The sequence below is a fragment of the Pipra filicauda genome, unplaced genomic scaffold (genome assembly GCF_003945595.2).
Source record: "Pipra filicauda isolate LSUMZ 115617 unplaced genomic scaffold, ASM394559v2 scaffold209_size2725305_pilon, whole genome shotgun sequence".
Lineage (NCBI taxonomy): Eukaryota > Metazoa > Chordata > Aves > Passeriformes > Pipridae > Pipra > Pipra filicauda.
The window spans coordinates 46,567-73,205 of record NW_024104320.1 but is presented as its reverse complement, the minus strand read 5'-3'; positions in this window follow the sequence as shown (position 1 = coordinate 73,205).

Sequence of the window (26,639 nt, the reverse complement as noted above, 5' to 3'; positions counted from 1 at the left end):
CCCAGATGACTGTGCCTCATTAGGCAGTGAAAATCAACATCTTCACTCACTCTGGCCCACTCTTGACTTATAGTCCAATATCATATTCCTTTCTATCAAACATAACGACATGAGCTGGTATGGGCATCTAGCATTTCATAACAAGTAACTAATTTTAAAATGCCATCTCTGAAATGGTAGGCTTATAATGACTAGAATGGTGTTTTCTTCTTTATTTTTGTTCTGTTGTTGATGTAAAACATTTAAAGCATAGTTTGAACTATGTTTCCTCTAATATCTTAGACGCTGCATTTATTGCACATGGAGCAGAAACTTGATTTTTTTTCCTTATGAGTCCCAATGTGTCCTTTGGTCCATGGATTAGCTTCAGACAGCAGCCACCAAAGACAGCACTAGTGTTCCATTAGAGGTAGAGTGGATTTTCAGCATTAAAAGGTTGATTTGTTTTTTCCCTAGAAGTTATGATGAGGTTCACTGGGAAATTGTGGGTTTAGTAACATTACATTTAAACATTTTTGGCACAAAGAGTTTTTTATTCTACGTTAGTTCAGGTATTAGTACAATTGTTTCTTAACTCATCTATTGAGCTACTTGATGCAACACTAGCAAATTTCTGCTGAAAGCTTCAAACTCTAGGAGCTGAATATTTCAAACAAATACTAATTAGTTAAACATCCAAGATTGTTCTTACCCAACAGTAGGATATATCACAACGCACACAATGTATTTTTGAGCTGATGAACTCTTTCTTCCACCCAGGAACTGGTAATGATTTCACATTAGCAAGGCTAATTGACATCATGTTTACTTGCTGCAAACAGTGATAGATGAACAAACACATTTCAATTCCTAAAAAAGCCTTCTGTGTTTAAAATAGTTTTAAGTTGTTAGAAAGACTTTTTTTCTGGTAGCAGAAATGAGACTCTTAATTTTACAGGTATTATCCACAATTGCACCCCAAGACAATTTGAATCTGCTAGAAGTTCCAGGTTAAAGACAGAGATTTTGATCCTTAGAGAATTCTTGGGACCTTGCTATGTTCTCTGGTTCTTAGGGCTTTATCTCAAGCTTGAGCTTCTTATTTACTGTTATTTACTCTTCCTATATAGCTGAGGATTGTTTCATCCATATCCCTTAACAGGAAATGAACTGACTCCTTGTTTCTCCATTATGCATATTCAATAATATTTTGCACACCAGATTCAGAATATTCAGCATTGCTGGCTGGGTTATAGGACAGAAATTAATATAGACTTCATGAAAAATCTGAGTAATTTCTTTTTGCTTATATCTGCTTACAAAGTTTATGTAGATACATTTTGGCATTTTAATTAAAAGACAACAGCTTTTTCAGTCTAATATCATCCTTTCAAATACTCTTCCATGTTTTTCTCCTAATATTCTGTCCAGCTCCTACACAATTCACTGTACCCTGTCCTTCTCATCTGATATTAGATTTTCAGATTTATGAGAACCATTCTAACCTTCTTACAGATTTTCCTTTCCCCTTCCAAGGATACTGTTTGGCTTGTAGTGTATTCTTTCACCCTTCGTTACTTACACAATTGATGCTTTTTCTTACCTCCTTTAAATGTCTCTTGGTTCTTTTTCAAGTGTGATGAATTTCTCTGTATTTGTGTCTGGTTTCATACTCCTTTGTTCCATCACATATTTCTTCTAGTGTATTTGCTTAGCCTTTTTACACTTTTCCTGTTATATTTATATCTGTAATATAGCTATATTACCACACCCTTTTATTGCGATGTAATATAATAATACATAACATGTTTCTTTTGCTGTAAGGAAACAGCTACACAGGCTGAGCTTCTTCATTGGCACAGAGTTCCAGTAAAATGTCACTCCCCCTCTCCAGCACAAGAGAGACTTTAAAATGCACCAGTAGTAAATATTTTCCTCATGTTTTTTTCTGGTCATTGCTTGCTGTTTCCAAGTCACATCTTGTCCTCCATCCCTCACTGCTTTAAATGGACCTGTTTTCTCTCGCAGTATAAGCAAGGCAAATCATTTGTATTGCAGAGATATTTGGACTGGCAAATGACATCAGCTTTCTTTGTTCTAAATGTTGTGACCATCTCTAGTATAGGAAGACTTCTTTTCAGAGGTAGACTATGGTGAATATTAAGCACATAGTCCAAGCTAAGCACAGCTTTCTCTTCCTTTCTAGAGCAAAATAAAACCAGTGATATCCTCTAAAGGTGAAATACACCTTGATACTTGACTGAACTGGGACATTAATTATTCATTTAAGGTGAGATTTACATTACTTACAGGTGGGTGACTAAATCAGGAATAATTTTCTACATTTCTGTTTGGAGGAAAGGAGGTATAGTCAATAGGATTAATGGAATACAGGGTGTAATTCATCTGAGTAGGTGTAAATAAAGGTCTCTTTTGGCATGAGATGAATTGTTCCCAAGGCTTCATTGACACCATTGAGTAGATCCCTACTGGTCATAAGGAAAGTCTTGTCAAATAGGTCAGGTGTGGTGGTCTTTATTTAGCCAGAATGTCTGTGGAAGAGGTAGGAATTAAATTTCTATCCTTAAATTTCAGTCTATATCTCCTAATTAAATAAATTATGGTTTATTCTCAGCATATTAGCCTGATTCTCTGAAAACTGTATGTGAGCTTTCAGATTTATGGAAAAAAATGGAGTAGAATCTCTTTGCCTGTGTCTGCTCAACATGATAACAATAACATTTCCATCACTGATTGTAAAGAATGCCATAGAACACTCCAGGCATCCACAGATCCAGTATAAGACAAAAGTTGTCAGACGTTTGCTTCAATTTTTTTATTGTTACTTTTATTATTTCCAAGGCTGTCATATGCTCAAAAGTTACATTACAATCAGTTAATGATTTAATGGAAGTAAGTAAGACAATTCCCTTAGAGCTAGTAAAGCCCCAGGATTAAACAGATTTCTGTCAGGTTATAATAAACCTTCCTAACACCTACTGGGCCCAGTTTCATACCTCTTCAAAGAACCAGTTAAAATACCACCAATGAAAGGGAAAATTGAAAGAGCTTTTTAATCACTTTGTTTGTCCTTAAAATCACACAAAATATTCTCACAATGACACCAGCTCAGGGAAAACAACACAAAGACAAATCTCTTAAGCATTTATATTTAAGGATATTTTAAACAGTGCACAGAGAACCAGAATTACTGTACAGGTGTTTCTCATTTAGCTCAAAGCAACAAATTTTGCCCATACATCCCAATTTACACCCACTAGAAAGTGTGTGAATACCTTGATGGCGTGCTGCTGATGCAAGAGTTATTTTTCTTTTCTGAATTTCATGCCATTTGAGCAGGGAATAAGGGCTGTGACTGCAGCAGCAGGTGCCATTTAGTCAAGGTTTTCAGAACTGAAGATGCCCAGCCTTTTGTTCCTGGCCACTCTTAACGGGCTCGGGAGCTGTAAGGGATCCACTTCTCTTTCTGAAGGGCAAGATTACATCAGCACCCAATGGATTTTATGGGAGAGGTAACCTGCACAATAGATTGCTCTGTCTTTTGTTCATTACTTTCTGCTCCTTCTTCTGCATGGTACTTATTCTAGCAAAACATAGCCAACAATTGCAGAAGGCTAAGTGCTGAACTGCAACCCAGTGCAGATCAATGCAGAATATGACTCTGCTTGGTAATTAGTGGTTAGATCTGAGTACTCCACTTGCATTTTCATTGTAGCAGTAATAATAGATAGGAAAAAGTGAGGATTTTTGTTCTTTTACCTTCATTTACCATTTTACAAAATGCAGCCGAATCCACCTTGTAGTTACAGCTGCTTTAAAATTTGCTAAGTATGAAATCAACATGTAATGTATTTCTTTGTAAAACTCCCTCAAGTACTGGGTTATTTTAGATGAAGTTTGCCAAATCAGTCTCATGCTGTGACCTCTGAAATGCTGAAGAGATGTCTTGTGTATCCTCTCCGCTTGAATTAAATTCTGAGCTTCTTTAAAACATGCATTTTAATTAGTTTTGGAGCTAAAAATGCCACCTGTGCTGAATGGTGATGCTGAGGGAATTCCATTAGTATTCCAGAATTTCTTTGAAAGCCATCTTCCATATGACAGATGGTAAAAGATGGCACATGAACCAAGTGAAATAAATAATGCAAATAAGTGTAGATATGTGCCTTGTGGTTGCCCCTTTTTTCTGACCAAATTGTTATAACAAAAGCTATATGTGTCAATAGATGTAAAAAATTTTACACTTTTCTAGCTATTCCAAAATAATGAACTTCAGGTGCTCACTACAAATGAGGTTGATTGCAAGAACAAGCATGAACTTTATGTCACAGTTTATCAGTCGTTAAATATTGCCCAGAGACCACCATGTGTACCAGAGCACGCTTCTGCCAAGAAGGAGAAAGAAAAAGCACGTTAGTGTTGCAAAGCCTGGATGCAGTATGTCTCAATTCTAGAAGGAAGAAAATAAGAAATCAGACAGGAAAAGAATCATCTGGTAGATTGTTTGTTTCATGGCTCCAATGCTACATTGATCTTCTTCATATTCTCCATTATTCAGAAATAAAAATTGGTACTGCAGTTATTGTAACAGTATGTTTCCAGTCATGCAGCACTATCCAGGTATTAGCAATTTATTGGGAAGGCAGCATCATTTACGCATCCGCTGTTCCATTTCTAATTGCCTGACACTTATTTAGTATTGAATGGAAGGACATAGCAGAGATCGTTGGAGCAAAACTCCTTTTCTACTCTGCCCCATAAGCTTGCCTGGCTTTCTAAGATATCTGCGAGACAGGCACTCACTCTCTCTCTGCTACTGTGAGAATTGAGAAACCCAAGATCCGGAAAGGCACCAATTACTGTATTTTATGGGAATGTATGTTGTTCATTTTTAAGGTGATAGAGGGCAAAGAAAGTCTTTTCCTTTTCGTATACTTCGCTGCCTCTCTCTTATTAATCAGAAAACTTTTTAGCTCCAGCACAGCTTCGAATATATATTTTTAAGGTGCCTTATTCTTATTGATTCTTTTGTGACTTGGAGTCTTTGAGTCCATTAACATAAGAGCCTGCACTGCACTCTCATGTACCTAACTCTGTGCTTCATCATTCCTCTCAAACCTCATTCAAAATGTGAGACTGACATGGACTAAGCTCCATGTGGTTAGTATTGTGTACACCTTCCATTAGAAACTGGATTTCATGGCTAATGTCTGCCTTGAACATACCAGATCAATTTTAATACCATTATTTCTAGCATCTGCCAGGGAGAAGAAAGTCGAATGGGGGAATCAATAAACTACAAAAAGAAGAAAAATAAAATATATAATTAATATATTCAAAAGCTTCGAGTATCTTATTATTATTGAGTTCAGAACTGCTGGTATTAGTCTTTTCTGGTGAAAGTAATCAGCAGCTGTGACTAACTAATAGTGATGTGGTTCCTTGTATATGACTGGCACTGCCACTTGCTGTTTGGTGCGTTTGCTTGCTCAGACCATGTCCTGAGCAGTCCAAATTAATCTGAGCTTTTTCTCCAGCTCTCCCATGAAAGCTTCTCCTAAGTAATTGGAAAAGTGTTTAATGGTGAGGGCTGAACGGATAAGTAATGTTTGCAACAATGTCAACAGAAAGATTTTATATTAAAAACAAAGATAAAATGAAAGGTAAAACAACATTTAAACTTGAAATATGCTTTTCACTACAGGAGTTTTCATTCTCATTTAGTCTTTAAATCTATATCGCATTATCTGAAATCAGTAATATCTTTGCAAACTGTGGATTCTAGAATTTCAAACTACTTTTTCTTTGGCTTGATCCCACTCTACCATGCCTCATTCACAAGCTCAGGCCTTGAAAAGTGTATCAATCATATATATTGGATTTAGTTGTACTACAGAGTTTAATTTAGTTGTATTAGCAGAGGTTGTATTAACATTTAGTTGTATTAAAATAGACTGCAACACATTCACTAAAAATATACATGCAAAGATACTATATTCTGGCATGTTGGAATTTAAATTCCCTTCTCACTTAGAATATTGTTCATTAAATCATACTCAGTGACAAATTACCAGTAAATTCAACCACTAGAAATGTATGTACTTAATCTTCTGGTACCCAAGCAAATTACATGCCTTTTGTTTAGACTGCAGAATAAACTTTATCTTTTTGCAATGAGTGAAAGAATTTGGACTTTGTAGGGCACTAGACTCCAGATCACTGCACCAAAATGTAAACTCAAGGCTGCAAGCACTGTCTTTCCTTTGACAGACGGGAGGTGTGGTGTCTGGGTAAGCGCTCTTGGTTCCACCCAAATGACGACCTTGTATTTGCAACAGCATCAGTCCTGCTTTGTCCTCTGTTAATGAACTGTCTTACAATGTTACTAAACACTCTTGCTGATTTTCTGCTGACCAGTCATTTCCTGTGATTGCTGCCACATCCACTGTCCTGCTTCTACATGTCTGGGTGTGGGAAAAGACATAAGGTGCCCTTTTAGTTCTGAATTATTTGTCCGCATGAAACCAATATAACAGAGAAGTAGCTGAGAGACCAAGACAAAGCATTGTTTCATTTGATAGATTAGTAATCTATTAAAGATCTCTCTTCAGAATGGATTTCTACTTTGTTAGTTCCAGTCTTTTTCAGTCTTCTAGAAAAAACAAAACAAAACAAATATTTTTATAAATATCGTAATTTCTCCTTCTGCCTAAGTTTAATCTTGCTATCTCTGCAAAAGGTACTTTCACCCTGAAATGAGACTTTGATCCTCCTCAGCACAGTTCTCTGTTTTACAGGGATGGGTGGTGTGAGTGAGACACGACAAATCACAATGATAGTACCTTTTTATAAATTGGTGACTGTGTAAATGTCAATCTGTAAATGTTTGTTTTTATAGCTGAAACAGTCTCACTTGATTTCTTCCCATCAAATGCAAGTACTTGAAAATTCCACAGGGAAACCAAAGACATTGCTTATAGCTCATTTCTTCCTTTAAATGTGCTCTAGATATTCAAGCTTTGCAAATGTCTTTGTTCTTGTATTTTTGTAAAGATAGTTTTCCTGAGGGATGTGCCAATAGTAATCACTGGTGCATCCACGCCATAAATTGGAAATGCACATTATTGATTTTGTCAGAATTGTTGATGATAATGCAAAATATTAATAAAAAAATTGTTTCAGTCTTTTTCTAAAATTAATTAATCTCCTATCACATCAGGAGATGGATTAGGATCTGAATCTAAGTCAGAGGAGGCTGTATCAAACAGCAGGTAAGGATGAAGTGCTGGTCCTGTGGTTGTAGACATGAATGAAGGTGAATGGAACTGCTTTATGTCGCTTTCACATATCACCTCTTAGTCAAGTGTGTCTCTACTTCATGCCCTCATCCATCTGCATGTAAGTATGAGTATATATAAATAAGAGATATCTTGATTAATAAAACTATCTGCTTCCAGATTAAGACAAAAAGAAACGTAATTTTTCTCTTCTGATAGCACCTAAAACCATCAAAGAATACAACTTGGAGAAAATGACTAAACATTTAAGTTCTTTAAGGCATGTCTGACATGAAAAATGAGACAGACTTAAAAAGTATGGGTCTTGTTATGTAGTAGTATGCTAACTGTGCATGTTTTTTGACTGTTTTTTCCTGAGATTGTACTTAATTCTAGTTTATTTGAAACTTTACCTTTGCCTATATAGCTCATAAAATAACATTTTTTATTTATTAAGTATTTTCATCTGATGAGCAAAATGTCTCTAAATGTATTTTTAATTGAGTTTGTGTAGGGGGCACTAAAGGAAAGGTATGTTGGATGAAAGAGAGCTGGTACATAGTAGAAGAAAGTTTAGATTTTCTGAAAGCTATGCTTAGTTAGAATTGATATTTTAAGGAAAGGTATTAAAATACACTGGTAAAAAACAGTGCTATAAATTTGTTGGCCCAAGAGCCATTTTTTAACTAAAAGAATTACAGCAATGAACTTTGCCTTAGGTTACGTAAAACTTAAAACTTTAAACCTAGATTTAGAAGTACTTTGCCTTTCTATGACATTGCTAGTTTGTGCTAGAGAAAAGTGATATCGCAGTTTTCACTATGGTTGTGTGTCTGAGAGTGTTTGATACACACAAACCCCGCAAGGTATGAATAAGAGATAAGTTGCTGACCCTGAAATCGCTTAAAATATAATTGCTATGAAAGGCAGATTATCATATATCATGGTACAAAACTAACATGCCTGCAAATGTTATGGGGGAATGATATATTCAGTGTCTTCAGATCTTCTGGAATAAATACATGACTGAAGATATACTTCACACTACTCTGCCACAGACATCATTTTATCATCTCTTGGATACACTTGTCTGTTTCAATCAAGAAAAAAGAGTGATTTGTTTGTCTGGCCATCTACTACTTTTTCCTATTGCTATTACTTGCAATCTTTCATTTCTTATGGGGAAACTTTCCTATCTACTACAGTAAAATTAAGAAAATTTGTTATCAGGGGATAAGAGAATATCCAAGAGAAGAAAAAAGTAAATCAACTTGTACTTAAAATCAAGCAACCTTTAAATGGAAATGTGTTTAACGGAGGGCAGGGGAAATATATTTTATTTTACCATCTGACAAAGCTAAAAGTTGGAGAAACTTCCCAACATGAAGGTCTTTTTTCAAGACTAAGAAAGAAGCAGCAGCTTCAAGCAAACCCTGAGATAAAAACAATCATTCCTTGTTTAGCTTAATTCTATAAACCATCACACTGTGAGAGAAAAATGAGTCACAAACTTCTGAAAGAGAAATGGATGTCTTAGAAGTAAGTTTAATTTGCCTTTTGAGAAACTAATAATGTGGGGCAGACGAAAAGTTTTTGAGCAGGATTATGATAACTGAGACAGTCAGGAGCTGGTGGCTCTGTGCCAGTGGGTGGAAGTGACTCATGACACGTAATTAGTTCCACTGTTCATGGAGCAACTTGCTCTGATAATTACTAATGTTTTGGTTCTTGATTAAGCTCAGTGAGACAGAATCAATGGAGTCAATAATATTTCCGTGATTTTCACAGGACATCTATTAGAAGTAGCAAGAAGACTTGAGGATTTGCTAGCCAACATCCACAAGGATGACCAAATCAGAAGTGGATGGATTTTGTTAAAAATGGTGAAATTAATTCAGAGAATGACTCCTTCATCTTTGGTCCTTTAATGCTCAACTGAGAAGGATATATTCTGTGGCAAAGTTCTGACCAATACATGTCTTAAGTACCAATTACTTCTAAAAAAGCCTGTCAAAAAGCAATTATGCAAAAAAAAAAAATAAAATAACCAAGAGCCTATATTGATCATTTACCTCGGAAGAGCACTTACCCTTATTTTAAACAGGCAGCTCAGATTATGATACTTTGCAATTTAAAAAGAAAGGAGCTCAGCCAATGGTTGCCTTATCAGTGTTTGAGCTCTGACTGTAGTGGATTTTTAGAAGATTACCTTTAAAGGACTTTTTTTGCAAGCTCCAGAATGGAAAGCCAGGGAAAGTGGGCTCAGGAACTTCTGTTCGAGATCAATCACCTAGCAAGAAAAAGATGATAGATGTTAAAAGTCCTTTACCAATTTAATACTAAATAATCACTCAACTATCCTGGATAAGGCCATGGATCTACCCAGACCTATATCCAACCTTTAACAGCATCAAGCAATAGATGCCTGTGACAGCAGTTTGAGACTTCAGTGTGTGGTGACTGGCAGCATTCTCTGTTCATAAACAGAGAAAACAAATGCAAACCCACCCCAAGTTACAAACCTGCTAGCTTCACATCATCTTCTATAAACCAGTGTTGAATCTTGTATTTGCAAAACGTTGGTAATATTAATTTAACTGCAAAAATGTTGATGGAAAATGTATTCTTTTTGACAGCTTCTTATTGGAGAATAAATGCTTCATTAATCTTAGACATTTCATGCTAAGAATATTATTGAAGTCAGACAGAATGATGAGTAACATTGCAGGGAGCACAGATTGCTACATGCAGGAATGCTTTCTCCCATTAGGCTCCCTCCATACTGTTCAAGTCACTTCTTTTGTTCCTCAGGCTGCAGGCTGAGCATGCTGCTCTACCCCTGTTCCACAGCTCCTGATTTAATTAAAAGAAGACAGATGGAGTGGAGTGCATTAGTATATGTTAACCTGAGTGCCTTTGGTCATCTCAGGTAAAAAAAGTGAAAGAGGAAGGGGAAAGAATCTTGAAACCAACATTAAATATTATGGATAAGAGTAAGTCTAACCACAATACTTGAGGGTATACTCTGTCTGATTGTTAGCTGTGTTTTCACCTTCTAATTTAGTGCAAGCATGACAAAGCTAAGCAGGCATAAGATGGATGTTGAAAGTTTACATTATTTTGTTGTGAAGATAATTTAATCTACAATGGAAGAATATAACAGAATACCCCATTTTGCCAAGATACTTAAAGCTGTGTGAATGCTGTGAGTGTAAATGATAATAAGAAAAGGCAAAACTTAGTTCCAAGTTCTCCCTGGGTGAGATAAAGAAGGCTGCTGTGACTCTCCATTCTTATATTGTCCTTTGAAGGTTTTCTAAATTTTTGAAGATTTGCCTAAAACAAACCTTTATGTTTTTGATCAGTGTTTTAATTGGGAGAAAAGAGAATCAGAGACTTTCACAATGAGGTTTATACTCTCACTGTTTCAATAACTTTGCCTGGTAGCGTAACTATGAACAACAGATCGTTACCTAGCTGAGAAAAATAAAAAAGTATATTTCTTTAATCTTGATTCTCAAAGAGTGATTTTAATCATGGGGTTATATGACTTGGGGAGTTATTTGTAAGTCAGTTTAAAAAATGTAACTGCTTAAAAAATCTTTCCACTGCACTTTGGAAGTTCACTAAACTTTGTGACCTCTCAGATGAACAAACATAAACATGATGTGAGGCTGCTGAAGCATTATAAGGAAGAAGGAGATTGGGGGTTCAGAAAAATTAACTAAGTGTCTGTCATGTTCAAGCCCATCATCTTTTGACATTCCGGGAGCTTGGATCCAGCATGTCCAGTGGATGCTGAGGCAAACACTCTGGAGTGTTTGGGATGTAAAATGCTAAGTGCTTGCAAAGTGAGAAAGGCAAGACCATTTAGAGGTGGAAACGTTTGCTTCTAGATAGCACTTTAGTATAGGCAAGTTTAAAAGTATACATCTCTATAATTCAGAGGAAGAAAAATGAAACCAGCTTCTTGAAGGATATATTTTTGCCTTTTTCCAGTGTCTTTAAAGGTCTATTTCTCCACAAAATAGTTCTGTTCTTCATGAATATTGAAACAGTGAGTGTTTATAAAGTAATTAGTGTTTAAAAAGCATTTTTTCTCAACTACATGCATCTAGTCAGTCCAGTTAAAATTTTCTCTTTTAAATAATACAAATTGGTGTCTTTTTGCTTGTTTGGAAAGTTCATCCTGAGATTTATATATAGTTGCTAAATGGGAAGTAGAGTATCAGAAAAAAAAACTCAAATAATGGAGTGAATCTAGAAACGTTGCATTTGAGATTTGTAGTGGGAGGATAATTAGTTCAGGCTTTTCCCAATATCTCAAGATCAGTCTTTCACAAGGTCTTCCATCAGAAACTTTAAACTAGCTGACTAAACTCTTTTCTCACTGTGAGGTGAAATGAAGTCATATTCTTGTTACAATCCATTTTTATCACTGCCCCAAATTAATTCTTGGATTGGTAAAAAATACAGGCTTTCATCAGTAAACACTCTCAGTTCACACTGAGTTTGTTAACTAAGGGTTTATTCGTGTCTGCTAATAGCTGTATAGAGGTATATGGAAAATAAATGCTGAACCAGCAATCTCTAACATCCTTAAACAAATAAAACATTCACTATAAGAAAAGAAGGGATAAAACCAAGGAGAAACACTCATCATTCCTATTACTCATAAAATCTTTTGAGGCTGCACTATTTATCATGACTCCTTATTTTAAAAAGTGTTGTTTTATAGACTAGACCAACAGAGTTCTAGTTGTGATGGGGAGATCTCTGAGCACAAAAGCAACATAAATAGGTTATAAAACCATATGATCTGGCATGCTGCCATGTTTCTAGTTCTCTTGAAAGATATTCTGATTTCCTAAATTTGCACCCCATAGATAACATCCATTGAGGATTTGTGCTTCAGACTAGACTCTTTAATTTTAACTTATGGATAAGCATGTTTAAAGTTCCACAAACATCAATAGGTTTAAATTAGTCTATATAACCTGGTGTAGTTCTATCAATCTGTTTCTAAAATTCAGGACTAGCCTGAAAGATAATGCTCCAAAATTAAAATACTATGCCTTAAGGTTGAATATGAACTACGCTGCATGAAGAAACATATAAAGTATATACTTCCAGACAGTATTATTTCAGGGTAGACTCATTTGTAGAGCAATAGTCTCTCTGTCTCTTTTAGCTGGTTTTAAAAAATGTTTTCACTCAACATGTCTGCTCTGTGACTCATGATATACATGTTAAGTACTAAAGCTATAACTCATAGAGCACTTTATCTTTCCCTGCCCTGCTCCTGGCACCATTTTCTTAAGTATTTCACATACTGACCAAAGTTAATCAAGTTCATTGTCAAATTGTTGAGAACCTCGCCATGGTTTCATTTTTTTTTCTGTATAAATTATGAGACTTTAATGATGAGATATGGAAATCATATGGCTTCTATTCAAATCAAGAAGCTGATAAAAAAGAATATGTCTTATTAGGTAGGCATTAAAACATTTTCCTGCAATTCACAGCTTGACTACTCTGACTTTCACTTCTGGTAAAACAATGAAAGGACTCAAACTGGACACAGAAAGCAAAGGAACAAGAAAAAGTCTAATTATTGTTTTCAGCAGAGCAATTAGCCTCTTTAATTGCCTATCTTCTGTGATTTAAGCAAACTCTAGGAATCTTCAAGGAGATAAACATTAGCTATTTCTGAAACAGCTATGTGAATCTAAGAAGAGGAGGCTAAATACAAAAATTCAAGGGTATTTTTCCTGAAATTCAGACAAAGTAAACACTGATCATCTTCAAATCAACAAAAAGTAAATCCATATATTCATTGTTGTGTTTGATGAGAGTTTTGTAGTGAAATCTGTCTATCAGAGTATGTATCTCTCTTGTCTTAGTCTTTTAATTTCGCTCTCTCCTCATACTCTTTCAGAACGTAAGTTAAACTAATTCAACGGATAGATGTTTCCTGGTGTCTTTGTCTACCACTCCTCGAGGTTCAATACAGAATGTTGTCAGCCCTAGATGGTGACAAGTATCATGATAACTTGCTATTTTACCAGAAGGTAATGTTTCAGACCTATTAATATGTGATATATCTAAAGTATATTGTCAAAAGAATGTGCCGATTCTTTGCTAGACGCTTGTGACACATTCATAAAGTGTGTTTGCTGATCTTTCTTTGGCAGGTGCATCCTCCCATATTTCCCCAATATGTTCCATTGTTTACAGTCTTGCAACCAGCTTGTTGACAACAGACATTTTCTGCTATTGTGACTTCATGAAAGCAAGTGGAGTTCTTGCTAATTCCCTCACTATTTCATTTTCAGACACAAGTATAACTTGCAATTATGCCCTTTTCTATGCACCAAGTCTAACCATTTTTAAATAAAGTTTAGTTCCATGCTTTATTGGCTTTTCATGGACTTTGAATGTGCTGGATGCAATTTTCCCCATATCCCAAATAATTTCATCATTCTTTGACAGCCAGTTTAATTAACCCACAGGCATTTGGATTTTGCAATGTAATGTCAGCTTTGGGTTAGGTTTTGGGCTGGGATATTCATCAAACTTTCTGTAATACAGTAATTTTTCCCCCTTAATTTCAGATAACACATAATTTAATAGAGTGCAAGTCCAGAAAGAACCATTGTGATCACTTTACGTAACCTCTCAAACAAATCAGCACAATGAATGTCACCCAGAGTTTTATCCACCCATCCATTTATTTTAACTGTACCTCTGTACTAGTGCCTCTGAAGTAAATGAGTCACATTTCTTCTCCTACCACCTCTGTTTTCAGGATACTCTGTAACCTTGTTGGGTTTTTTGTGCCCTATTCAGGAATTTTCCCTTTTTCTCCAGTCTAATTGTGCTCCCATTGTAGGTGGTGACTATGAATCAGAAATATATGGATAAGAACAGGCAACGTGTAACCCCGACTTGATCATGTGTCTGAACAATGTTATTTGTTATATTTCACTTTAATAGCAGTGTTTATTTTCTTACACAAGCTCTGACAAGCAAGCTTCCTTTGTAGTTTGTGTTTTCATCATGAAATACTGACCAAAGATACCAGTCTCATGAGATATTATGACTCAGTTAAGCTCACGGTGAGATCTGTAGATGTGAATAAGCTTAAGGGCAGAAAATTTTCAAGTAATGTATTCATGTGGCAATGAAGGTGTTAAAGCTAAAAGGTTTTTAAAATATGTGTACTCTGACAGGAGTGGGGAACATGCTGAATCACTTACAATGATGAATATTTAAAAATAGGGCACAGATGTCTAATTTAAATACAGAAATTTTCTTGGCATCTTACTAGTTGTTACTACATTTTTTTAACATGTATTTTATTCACACATTCAAATTTACTTGCTCTGATTTGCTTTGTCAACTGCAGGAGGCTGACTGATAATCCACACTTTGAAAGCTGCCAATGCCTCTCAAACAAATGTGAAATTTAAGTTTGCAGTGTGGACTTCAAAATTGCTCAAAACTTTTAGTTGCTTTGTCATTAAGTTTGGTGGGTGAAAGTGCCTTTCTGATGAATGAGAAAAAAGAGTTAGAGGGTGAAATCCTGGTGCCTTTGATATCATGACAGACCTCCCATTGACTGTAATGGGGCCAGAAGTTCACCTGCTGTTATCTGCTTAGCTATCTGTCTGTACATTTTTAATGTACTGAGGAAAGTGGAATCTGAACACTAGTTTAAAGCTGAGCTATGGAAATACCTCTTCTTCCTAAGTGACTCAATTGATTGTGCAGTCTGGAAGATGTGAGAAACTGCTAATCCTTTTCAAAGCAGCTTCAAATAATGAGATATAAAGAGCAATATAGTATTCAAGCAATCTGTTTGTAGTGTGCTTAATTTTTCTTTACAGATTGATTTTAAAGACTTTATACCCTTTAAGAAAGAAGGTAGAATAATTTTAGAGAGGAATTAATTTTTGACAAAATGAATGTTTTCATGTAAAAAAGATGAAAATTGTCTTCAACTGTGTTTTGCTAATTTTTTCACCCTTTTTTGCAGAATATTTTTAACAAAAGAAAAAAAATTATACCTCATCTGCTTAAACAACAACTGAAAATAATTGTTTAGGTTAGATTAGTTCTTCTTTCAAAATCCCATATTCCTACAGTGCTTTAAAATTCCTAAAAAAAAAAAAAAAAGCAAACCAAAAAACAATGAAAATATACTTATGGTATATTTATGGTATACTTATGATCTAGTTATTCATATGCATTTAAAAACAAAACAGCAAGTCTCTTTTAGTTCATTATAATATAATTAAGATGACAAAATTTCTTTTAAAGAGTCTATCAATTACTTTTTTCATCATCATTTAAATGTTAAATACAGCATGTAGTAGTCCATTAAAGTAGTTCTCATGAAGCCTCTTTTTATTCCTAGTGTACACAGCTATTATTATATTAATTTCTCTAGCACATTAAACTGAATTGTATTTAGCTCATCCACACAATGCAGGAATAATGGAAAATTCAGTGCCATGGATCATACAACAAGTAAGAACAGATGGCTATCACATTTGGTTTCAGAACGAAAATCTATGAATCTTCATTTATTCAGTACCTTCCAGCTACTGGAAAAGTGTAGGTTTGTTTTCACTAAAACGTGCATGAATCCTTCTATTGAACATCACTGGCAGATATATAAGTATTAATAAAATAGCTCTGTGGATGCCTCAGAGAATTACTTGAGGGAAAGAAACCAATGAAATGACATTGGAAGGTGTCTGTATGAAATGACAAGTGTGTTCCTGACCCATCAGCAGTGGCAGACTCAGGTAAATGTGATGAGTGGGCTGAGACTCCTTCATGAAGGTCAGCTCAAAGGCTTAACTTCAATGGCTTTTGTTTTGGTTCGGTTTGGGTTTTTTTGTTAGATAATATGGTCTATAAGTGAAGGCATTTCTTTCTGTTGTCCATATTTCACCGTCTTCTTAATCTTTAATGTGTTCTCAAAAAATGCAATGACTCTGAGCTTGGTTGAGCACTTGATGCGCACAAATATATTTTGGCCTTGCTCTGACAACTGCTCACTTTCCATTATACTCAAAATGTCCTTTGTAGCTTTTTGGAAGTTGGTTTACTAGACAAACTTCTGTAGATGGTTCCAGCTCTGGTGATTACTATTTGCCTATTTGCATTCATGAACCAACTGGCCTATCTCAACCCACGTTCCATGCAGGCTGCAAAGCTGGGTCCTTATTTATTTAACTGCTAATTCTCGTAAAATGACTCCCCTGGATGCCTATCAAGTGATAGTCATTAACACGAGTAATGCATGTAGAAAATATAATGTGCACTTGAAGCTATACACTCTTTAATTAAATATCAGCACATAAAATGGACAATGAACTATTAATTTTTTTGCCATTATGAGCTTTGCAGTTGATATTGCAAACAAAATGCTAAAACACATCTTCCAGCAGGGAAATAAGGAACATTACTTCTGTTTATGAACTCTGTCTATTTAATTTGTTCATGGAATTACTTTCAAAAATACAGCGATTGTAAAATTAATAAATTACATGTATTTTTTATTGAAAAGATTATAACCATAGACATCAAGTAACATATTATGAAATATTTATTATCTGATAGCTAATAAGATGCAGAGAAGGAGAGAGGGAGAAAAACGCAATATGCATCCTATTTTAACGGGTAATAAAATAATAAAATTATGTCTTTGGGTATGAGCTCCCAGAAATAGGGCTAAAACCTGTGTCACATAAGGTAATTATGACCTGCTGACAAGGTGAAAGGTCATCGGTTCAATATCTCATGGAGACATTTTTGATTTAAAAGTTTCCCTCTATCACCAGCACATTTTGTGTTTGGTTTCAGAACTTGTTTCCCTGGGGTGTTATTATAACACATAGGGTTATTTATTTAGTATATAGGTAAAGATATTTTTCTTTATTACAGATTTTTCTAGAATATTATTAATTGACAGGGATAAATTCCATTAGCAGAACTCATTATTTTTAAAATTTTAATTTATTTACGCTGAGAATATCTCCTCCTCAGATGATTAGCTGCACTATTAGTAATAATAATTCTTCTTTGTTTTCCCTTTATTAAGACAGCTAATTCAATTTTGTATGGGGATGAGCACTATTACACGAGCCGAAAAATAGATAAGGTATGTGGCAATGAAACTGTACTGAAGGCTACATCTGGGATCAATTCTACTGTGTTTCATATTAGATGTGATATAAAATGTGCATTATTATTCATATGTTTTTAAGTAAGGTGTTGCCTTATATAGAGTGGACATAAATAGTACACAGAAAATGTATGTTAATTTTGTTGCTACATTCTGTAAAGTCCAGTATTTAATTAAAGTGAAAAGATATCTTTCATCTCTTTCATATTTCTCAAAAGAAGAAGAGAATTAAAATATTGAAATGTAACTGAAGGAAACAGTTTAAAAATTTTTGCTGTGAGTTTTTGAACTGTTTAATACTCTGTTGTTCACTAAAGGCAGTCAAAGGGTACCCAAGAACAACCACAGTAAACCTATCCTATAAAAAGATTATGCTAAAAAAGATCAAAAATCTGCAGAGATGGGTGAGTTATGTGTTTTTAGATAGAAATTGAATGTTACTCTATGCAAAATAATTTGACAATTCACATTTGAGGTGATTTGCTTATACTTGAATTCTTTGAGAAATCTACTTTGGGTTGACTGTGACATGAGCTTTCTACATCCAATAACACGCACATAGGAAACGTGAAGCTTTCTTGAGTCTAAAAATCTGTCACACAATCATCTATCTGTAATGTTATTCTGTACGGATTTCTTCATGAATTATATATGGGTTAAAAGAGTTTACCATAAATAGTGGGTTCACAGAAAGGACAGGATGAACATTTGAACTCATTGGTAAAAGGGGGAAACCATTTTTTACTTTCCCCTCTCAGTGTGCAATCACCCGTCTAATGCAACCGGCTACAAATGTAACATTAGTTCAACATTAAAATTCAATAAACCTTTTTCGTAGTTTCCCAAACAGGTCTCAGATATTGCACAGACAGGCACTACAAGGCTACCACCACAGCTCTTTCCAAGCCCTGTGAGGAAGTGGGTAACACCACGTCTTTGCTTGACTTACGTAAGTCAGGTAAAAAACCAATAGAATTGTTGTTTAACCCTGTGAGAATCATTTAACCTTGTGAGGGTTTTTTCCTTGCTTTTGTTTATTTTTTCTTTTTTTTTTTTGTCCTTCATGCAATTTTGTTTTGTTTGAGAAAAAAATGCATTTGAGAATGTTGAAAAGAGAAATAAAATAATATAAATTTTTCCCAGTGTTATGAGGAATGTCCACAGACACAAGTGTGAAATGGTAATTAATCATTCAGTTAGTGGATAAGCAGTCTGTGTGGGAGTGAAAAAGGGAGTTATTTCTGGTTTTATTTCCAGTGCCATCAGATATCAGGAGAAGTATCACTATAGTTTGAGTCATATGAGCATAAAGAAATGTTTTGTCTGTGCGTATTTATTAAACTGTGCATGTATTATGTAAGAAAAGATTGAAAAACAAAGATTTGTAACCCTCCAGACAAATTAAAGAAAACAAGTACACCCCAAACCAGCTAAAGATGTTGTTGCACAATACAGTTCCCAGGCAAATGATGTGGGTTTTACTACTGGACAATGCCATTATAGTGAGAAAAGAAATACAAATGATAGATTTCTCATGTGGATGCAACATAAATAAATGCAAGCTTCCTGGTGAAACAGTTCTTTAAAGAATCCAAAGTGGGTTAAGACTATAAAATAATATGAGGTTAAGGTGCTTATAACAAGACAGTATTTGTTAGTTCCTCTGGCTTAAGCTCTCTGAAGAAACAGTAGTTTTCAGGGATGATTAGTTATGCTTTTTGAAGAGAATAGACACATCATTTTCTTACAATATTTTGATACTAATGCATGTAAATGTATCTGAAATGAACTGTGAAAAGACAAAGAGCGATTGTATTCTTCTCCCGTAGTTTCCTAAATATCACCTTTGAGGAATCTGACTGTGCACTATCTCTCTAAATTGTTTCTTCCTGTCAATCTATATTGCTAAGATTGTTTTGCTAATTTCAGAAATCTTAAATTCATTGTTTATTCAGAAGCATTCACACCACTTCTACATACCATGATCTCTTAGTCATGGCAATTTTAAATAGCTAGTTGTTTGTCTCAGGTTTCAGAAAACAGTGAAATACTATTTTGCTTCAGCATATCATTAAGGATTGATTCTGCAAGCACTTTTTTGTGTACTTAACTGCTCTACTGGATAGCAGACTTCAGAGAAGTTGTCCTTATGACTTATTGTACTGACGTGATTTTGTTTTGTCTTTATCTACACAGAAAGCTTACTTGTCAAAAACCCCCTACATATTCCAGAATATGCTGAATTAGACTTGGTTCAAGTAGGTATAAAAAGAACAGATTTTTATTTTCCCAGAATGATTTAGCAAATGGCAAATAATGAATAAATAACCTAAACATTGTCATTTTTGCAATGTTGTTCATCTGAAAGCTTTTAGCGGTTCTGAAGTGTGTTTTTTTGTGAAAATACTAAAGCTCATTATAAACATTTAGCTGAAATAGTTTGAGGGGATTTTACTGGCTTGTAAAACTGAGATGAACTTGTTCAGTGAAAACAAAATATTTTTACTAACTCTATATGTCATTTCTCAAAGAATCTGAAAATGAGCAAACAACTGACCGGCTATCCTTCCTATTTATTTTTTCTTCTATTTATTTTTTCTTTTCCTGTTACTATAAACATTTTACATTTCTCATAATGTAGTTGGTTTTATAATGTGGTGGTGAGGTATTAATTTCATATTAACAGGATACTGAATATTTAAAATATAACACTGGGGAATAGAATTAATGTTAAACATTTCTATACTTATAAGAATATTTGTTTAATAAAATTATTATCTATATTATTAAATATAATAAATGAATGTAATTTTTTAGAATTTTTGTTGAATGTAAGATGCGGAGATCACTTGTATATATATTTAATTAATTTAATCTAATTATTGATGTTTCAATCTATTGCTGCAAATCTCAATTTAATTCAGATGTAACTGAGCCCTTATTTTTTACAGTCATTCAATGTGCAAACTATGAAGAAAATGCCAACATATATTGATTTATTATCAAACATAGCTTCTAGTAAAATTTTAAATTTCACATTAAGCTTTCTTTATTGGATTTATTTTTTTTCTTGGAAAACTATCTTGTCATATTCTATTTTTAAGCACAGAGGACTCTAGGAGCTGCAAGAAAAATTCAGCTGTGTTATCTTTTTTGTTCTGTTTTTATGCCTTCTCTTTTTCTATTCATGGTGAATACACCAGGATTATTTTTCATTAATTTGAGACCATTTAAGAAGCAAGAGCAAACTTTTTCATATGCATAAAAATTTTAAAAGCTTTGTACTAAGTTAGTAGGTTTATGCTCTTACGTTTAAATGACAACATATAATTCACAGGAAAATAGCATGGTGTGTCAAGCAACTCTTGGAAAAAGGGTTTTGTGAGACATTGAGTCCTTTTTTTCTCAGCAAGAAACTTGTCAAACCCCTGAGACTCCTAAATTATATTTTCTCTAATCTACAAGAGTAGTCGTTGTTCTTATTTTTTTAAATAGAGTTTACTTGCCGAGTAGGTTTATAAATATACCCGTGTCTCAGTCATCTACGAAATACACATAGATCTTTAGGCAAGATGTTTAACATTACTGTGCTACTTTAGCTATTACACAGGTGCATGCCAGTTGTAGGTGAAAATGCTGGCAAGAAAGTGCTCCGTGATCCAGCTGGACCAGAACCCTTCCCCCTCACTGATCTCACTACAAATTCCTGAGGGGTAGCACCACCTGGACCACCCCAACACATACTGAATGTATGGGCAATGAACACATTGACATTTCAGGAAGAGAATGGATCATTATTTACTGCTTTACAGAAAGGATGACAGTAAAAGTGGAATAGGGCTAACAAAAACAATGTCAAAAAATGTCAAAAAAACAATTTAGAATTCAAGAAGAACCCCTCTAAGGTATGTGGTCTATAGACTGACTTTCTTGAAGCATTCCTCTACTCTTAGTTCAGACATTGAAGGCCCAAATCACTGGGCTATTCTTCCTTCCAAAGCTACAGAAGTAATGACACCTTCTAAATACCAAACAGTTGTTTTGTAAGTAATGACCAGTAATTTGGATTCTAAAACTGTGGCTGTTGCCCTAATGAATGCAGTGAGGAACATGTAAAAGGCTCCCTTCTACCAGATTAGGAAGCCTCAAGGTTTAATGTACTCACAGGAATTCTTCACAGCAGTTACAGGCAGTAATTCATCTCACTTAATTTTCACCACAGAAAAGAATAAGTAGAAATAATCTACTTAAACTAATCATCTAAGTCTTCTTTTTAGGAAATAGCGAGACTGTCTCCTTGAGAGGATAAATCCTAGTTTCAGTCCCACATATTAGGTTGGGAATGGTTACTCAAGGGCTCACATAAGGAACCCAAACATTTAATTTAAGTAAGGTAATTGGACAGCTTTCCTCTCCAAAGCACACCAGAGACCTTGATTCTCTCTAAGTTTTACTTAGCCAAGCATTGGTGGGAATATCTTCTACCTTTTTTTTGTTCCACTCTTTTTATAAGAAATGTGTTGCCTTGAAGCCTGAAGTCTGGCACGTAGTTTTTTTAGAAATTTGCTCATGTGTAAGATTTGAGGCTTTTATTTCTCTTTGGTGATAAGTACTATGGTTTTACTGTATGTTCAAAATACTGGCGACATTGCAAGTTATAATAAAACATCCTACCTCTTTGCTTTCTGTTTCAGAGCAGTAGTCTGTAAAGTTTTTAGGAAAGCAAAGGGTGTTTGGTACATATCTGTCTAACAATTATGACATCATGGTGCAGGAAAGCAGACAAATGAGATTCACTATGACTTAAAAGGCTTATTGACTTCCAAGGAGTTGGAGGAATAGGTTGTGAGGAGAGAAAACAAAATCTGGAAACTGTGGGGAAGCAAGGGTTAAAAGAAGGAGGTGTATCTGAGCACCTCAGAAAACTGTGAGGAGTTAAAAAGAAATTTCAGAAACTATTTGAAAGGATATAATACCGGGGGATTTGGAAAAGATTAGCTTGACCAAAGACAACCAGTATTGGAAAGGAATGCTATGCTTCACTGCCCTGTAATTCCTTGCGAGTGCTATGACTGGAGAAGGCCATAGGATAGTATATATGGTGCTTAGATTATCAGTAAATACCTGACAGTGCCATTAAAAGTTTATAGCGTTGAGCCATGACACAAATTACTGGATCATCAGATTATGAGACTGGGTAAAATAAGGAACAAGGAAGACAAAACAGGCAAGGACTAACTAAAGACATTAAGAATGCAGAAATTACACATTCCAACTTCTGTCTTTGTTTTATGTGAGAGACACAGGGGATGATGGTGCCTGGTGGGAGTAATATCTTCAAGCCAGCAAGTTTCTTAATGCTCAGAAAGAGAACAATGGGGGACAGGACCACCAGATTCAAAGGCAATGAAAATTCACTGCAGATGAATAAAGAACCATATGCCTCAGTGCAATGGATGTGAAAGAGGCCAATTTCCAGTGCTGAGCATTACACAGTGGGTCTGATTTCCACACTTATGATCCCACTATAAGATGGATAAACGGTAGTTCTCTGAAGGAATTTCCATGTTCTCCTCTTTCACATCTCTTTTTTCATACCTGTACTCTTTCCCCATAATGAATTTTGTTACATGTTGTTTTTTTTTTTTATTTCACTTGTAACCAGAATATGTTTCCTAAAGGGGATTTAACTCAAATGGCAAAATTCTAAATATATTAAAGAACTTGTTTTGCACTTCATGAAGCACTGTTTAAAAATAAATAAAATTGTCTAATCAGAGTTGGAGCTGATGGACTGTAGCTAGAACAGACTGAGGATATTTTTAAAAGATTTACACAGATTTTATCTTTTGTCTTTTTGCTCTATGTAAGTAGTTGCACGTTGGATGACTGTTTCAAAATAAAGTTATAAGAGTACCAAAACATGAATGAGTAATAAAGCAAACAGCAACCTCTAAAATGTGCACAACTTAGAAAAGGGCATGTTTGCACTGTTCTCAATAAATGTTTCTAGCTCGTCTTTCCTGTGTTTTTTTCTCCCAGAAGTCACGGGACTGGCTTTTCACAGCCACGCCTAGATTTCAGTATTGCCTATTCAACTGAAATACTATGATATAAAAAAGAATAAGCAAAATGACAAACACTCTGCTTTTACTGCTTTTGCCATTGTTGTCGTTTCTGTGGGTTTTTTTAACCACATGTAATATTGAGATTCTGGTTTTGCAGTGAGCAAATTTGATCATTCAACGACACACAGAAATAGCACCAGAACACCACAGAAAACAGCTCTCTTGAAATGCAGTTTATGAATGTTACTTTTGCTGTTTAACTCTGTTTTCATCACCTTTTTTTTTAGACTCTGTTAATTTAGAGAAACACAATAATTTTAAAAATGATGTAGATATTTTTGAATTACTGTGCTTTTTTTAAGAAATGCAAACATTTTCCTCGAGTGCTGTAATGAAAAGATAGCAACCAAAACATCTACGAGCTATTAGCCATACACCTTTAAAAGAACAATATTAAACATGACAAGAACTCACTGGAGAGCACTAGCAAAAGAAAAAGGTTTGTCTGAATTGTCCTCCTACTGAACTTAGAGTGCTTAAGCAAACAAAAAATGTCATTAACTTGCAGCTGTGAGTGTGCCAATTTATTGTCAGAGGAAATACTTTGAGACTGCTGACACTTTCTTAGAGTATTAAAAAAATTCATAATCAGAAGTTAAGTTCTCATGTGTATTTTGATATCTGTTTTCTGGAAAAAGGTGCCAAATCTAAGCATTCCCTGTTCTGGTTGTCAACCCTGTTTGAGCTAAGCCTTATCTCTGAGTTCTGTGCTCCCTGATTTCTCTGGAGGAGATTTGGATATAGCTTAAAACTGGATTCCATGTTTTTATTATAAACATTTTTATGGACATGTGATTACTTGGATCATACTAAAACTGAGATGTTGTCAACTGTGAAGCCACTCCACTGAAAGTTTCTCTTGCATAAGAGTTTATGGAACTTTTCAGCACTGCAGCAGAGAATTGAATGTTGACCAGCATGACAGCAATGACGAAAACCTGAGGTTTGAAAATGTTTGCTGATCCCCAACTCACTTAAAGATTATCAGACATGTGTTGCCCAAGTCTCTTGCCAGCTAATTCAGATAAACTCAGTTCCCCTTTGCTGAAGAGGGCATGAGTTAGGTGCTGGAATTCACTGAGCTCAATCCTGCTGAAGGACACCTAACCTGAAGGATACTGAACCCATGAAACAGCTTGGTCTGACCTCTAAATGAGATAATAAGATATAGTAAATTCAGCCACTTCCAGTGAAAAGCTTTCTGTGTTGGCAATCCCATTTCAACTTGGTGTAAGTATTTTGCCTTTCCTCACCAGGATTTGGCAGCGATTCTGATTCATATCCATGCCCATTCCAACCCTAAGCCCATAATGAGTACCTCAGTGTGCCAGGCTGTAATGTTCTGCAGTCAAATAGGATTTTCATATTTGCCTTCCGGCTAGTCTAAACCTTTAGCTCATGTACTTGCCACCAGAGCTACCCACAGATTTTTTTATAAGGAAAGCAAACAAAACCAACTCATATTTAGGCTATTTGTTTCTGGAAAAGAAATGTAGTAATTTTGGAAAATGCAAGTACAAATCCAGGCATTATTTTAATGAACTAGTCCATTAGTGAGCCTCATGATTAGCAAGAATAGCCTTGCTTATGTGAATAGTTAGTGCTCTAAATGCATGTTTTTGCTTACTGGGTCACTTGAAGCACTTGGCATATAACATTTTAAGTATGTTGTTTTGGACCAGTGACAATTCCTTCTGCAGTCCAAAAAAAAGATGCACTTAGATGAAACGTTGGCAAAGGACCAACTCCTGCAAAGAAATTTCTTGTCAAAGACACAGCACAGCTCTATTCTCATTTCCTGGTAAATGAAAGTGTTCTTGCTGTGACCTGTAAACATATTACGCACTATTCTTCAATTTCGTTCATGGCAAGACTGACCCTCACTTGATAAAACTGCTTGATTATGGCAGCGTGACAGGAGCATGGCAGTGGTCCTCACATTCCCGTTGTCCCCATACATGTGCAGATGCTGGTAAGAGTAACTAGTCTGGGATTTAGTCTACTGCAACAGCCATTTTTCCCCTTTTCATTTTTCAAGATGCTTTCTTTTTCTTATATTACTTTTTAATAAAATTTCTGTGCTTTCCCACTGCATCATGCAATGAATTTTGCCTCTAGACAAGAATAGAGTGAGAAGGGAAGCAGAAAAAAGGTCAGTAGATGCTTCATGGTATCGCATGGTCTGTGTACACTGGTACTGTTTACAAATCTCTGTCCAGTGATACTCCTGTACCCTAGAGGTAGAGGGAGAAATGTTTCCGTTCAGCTTTGTGAATGCAAGCCGCAAAGCTTTTTTATTTTTGACTCCAACTCTTAGCTGTGGTAAATGTCTTAAAAGGAATTCTTCCAGCCCTTACCTGTGCCAGTTCATATTCCTGGGATAACTTCCAGTTGGTCTGAATCAAGCTAACTATTTCTGGGTTTGGTGTAGATACACCATCTTCTCCCAGTGAAGGATAAGTCCATCAGTCTGAGACACTTGCTTTAATTTAAATACATTTTACATTACAGTATTTCCTGGTTTATCTTATATACTCCAAAGGAATATAATTTTCAAACGCAAAAGCCTTTCATGTAATATAGGTGGTGCCAGATAATTTATAGTTTCCTGAAAGCTTTTTGCAACTGTAGCAATTAAGTAAGAAAGCTGAAAACAAACATCAGAGTAATTTTAGTGTAGCACAGCTCTGCTGAATAAATGTGTTCTTTTAGTGAACTGGTCACAGTTGCACCAACAAAACTTTTTTCTGAAGTGATATTCAGAAGTCTACTGAATATAGAGAAGGATCATACATTAATATGACAATTCCACCCAAATTAGGGTTTCTTGTTGCCTAAATTTATTTCACATATGGGTTGCATGGAAATAAGAATTACTGTGAGATGTTGTCCTACATAAAATACATATGGTTTAGCAAACAGCAAAAAAAGTCTGTTGGTGAAGGTCCAATGTAGGAAAAGGTCTGTAGGTGAAGGTCTATGTTTTGTTGAAGGAGGTGTTTATTTTGTATTGTTGTTTAATGAGAAATTTCTTGA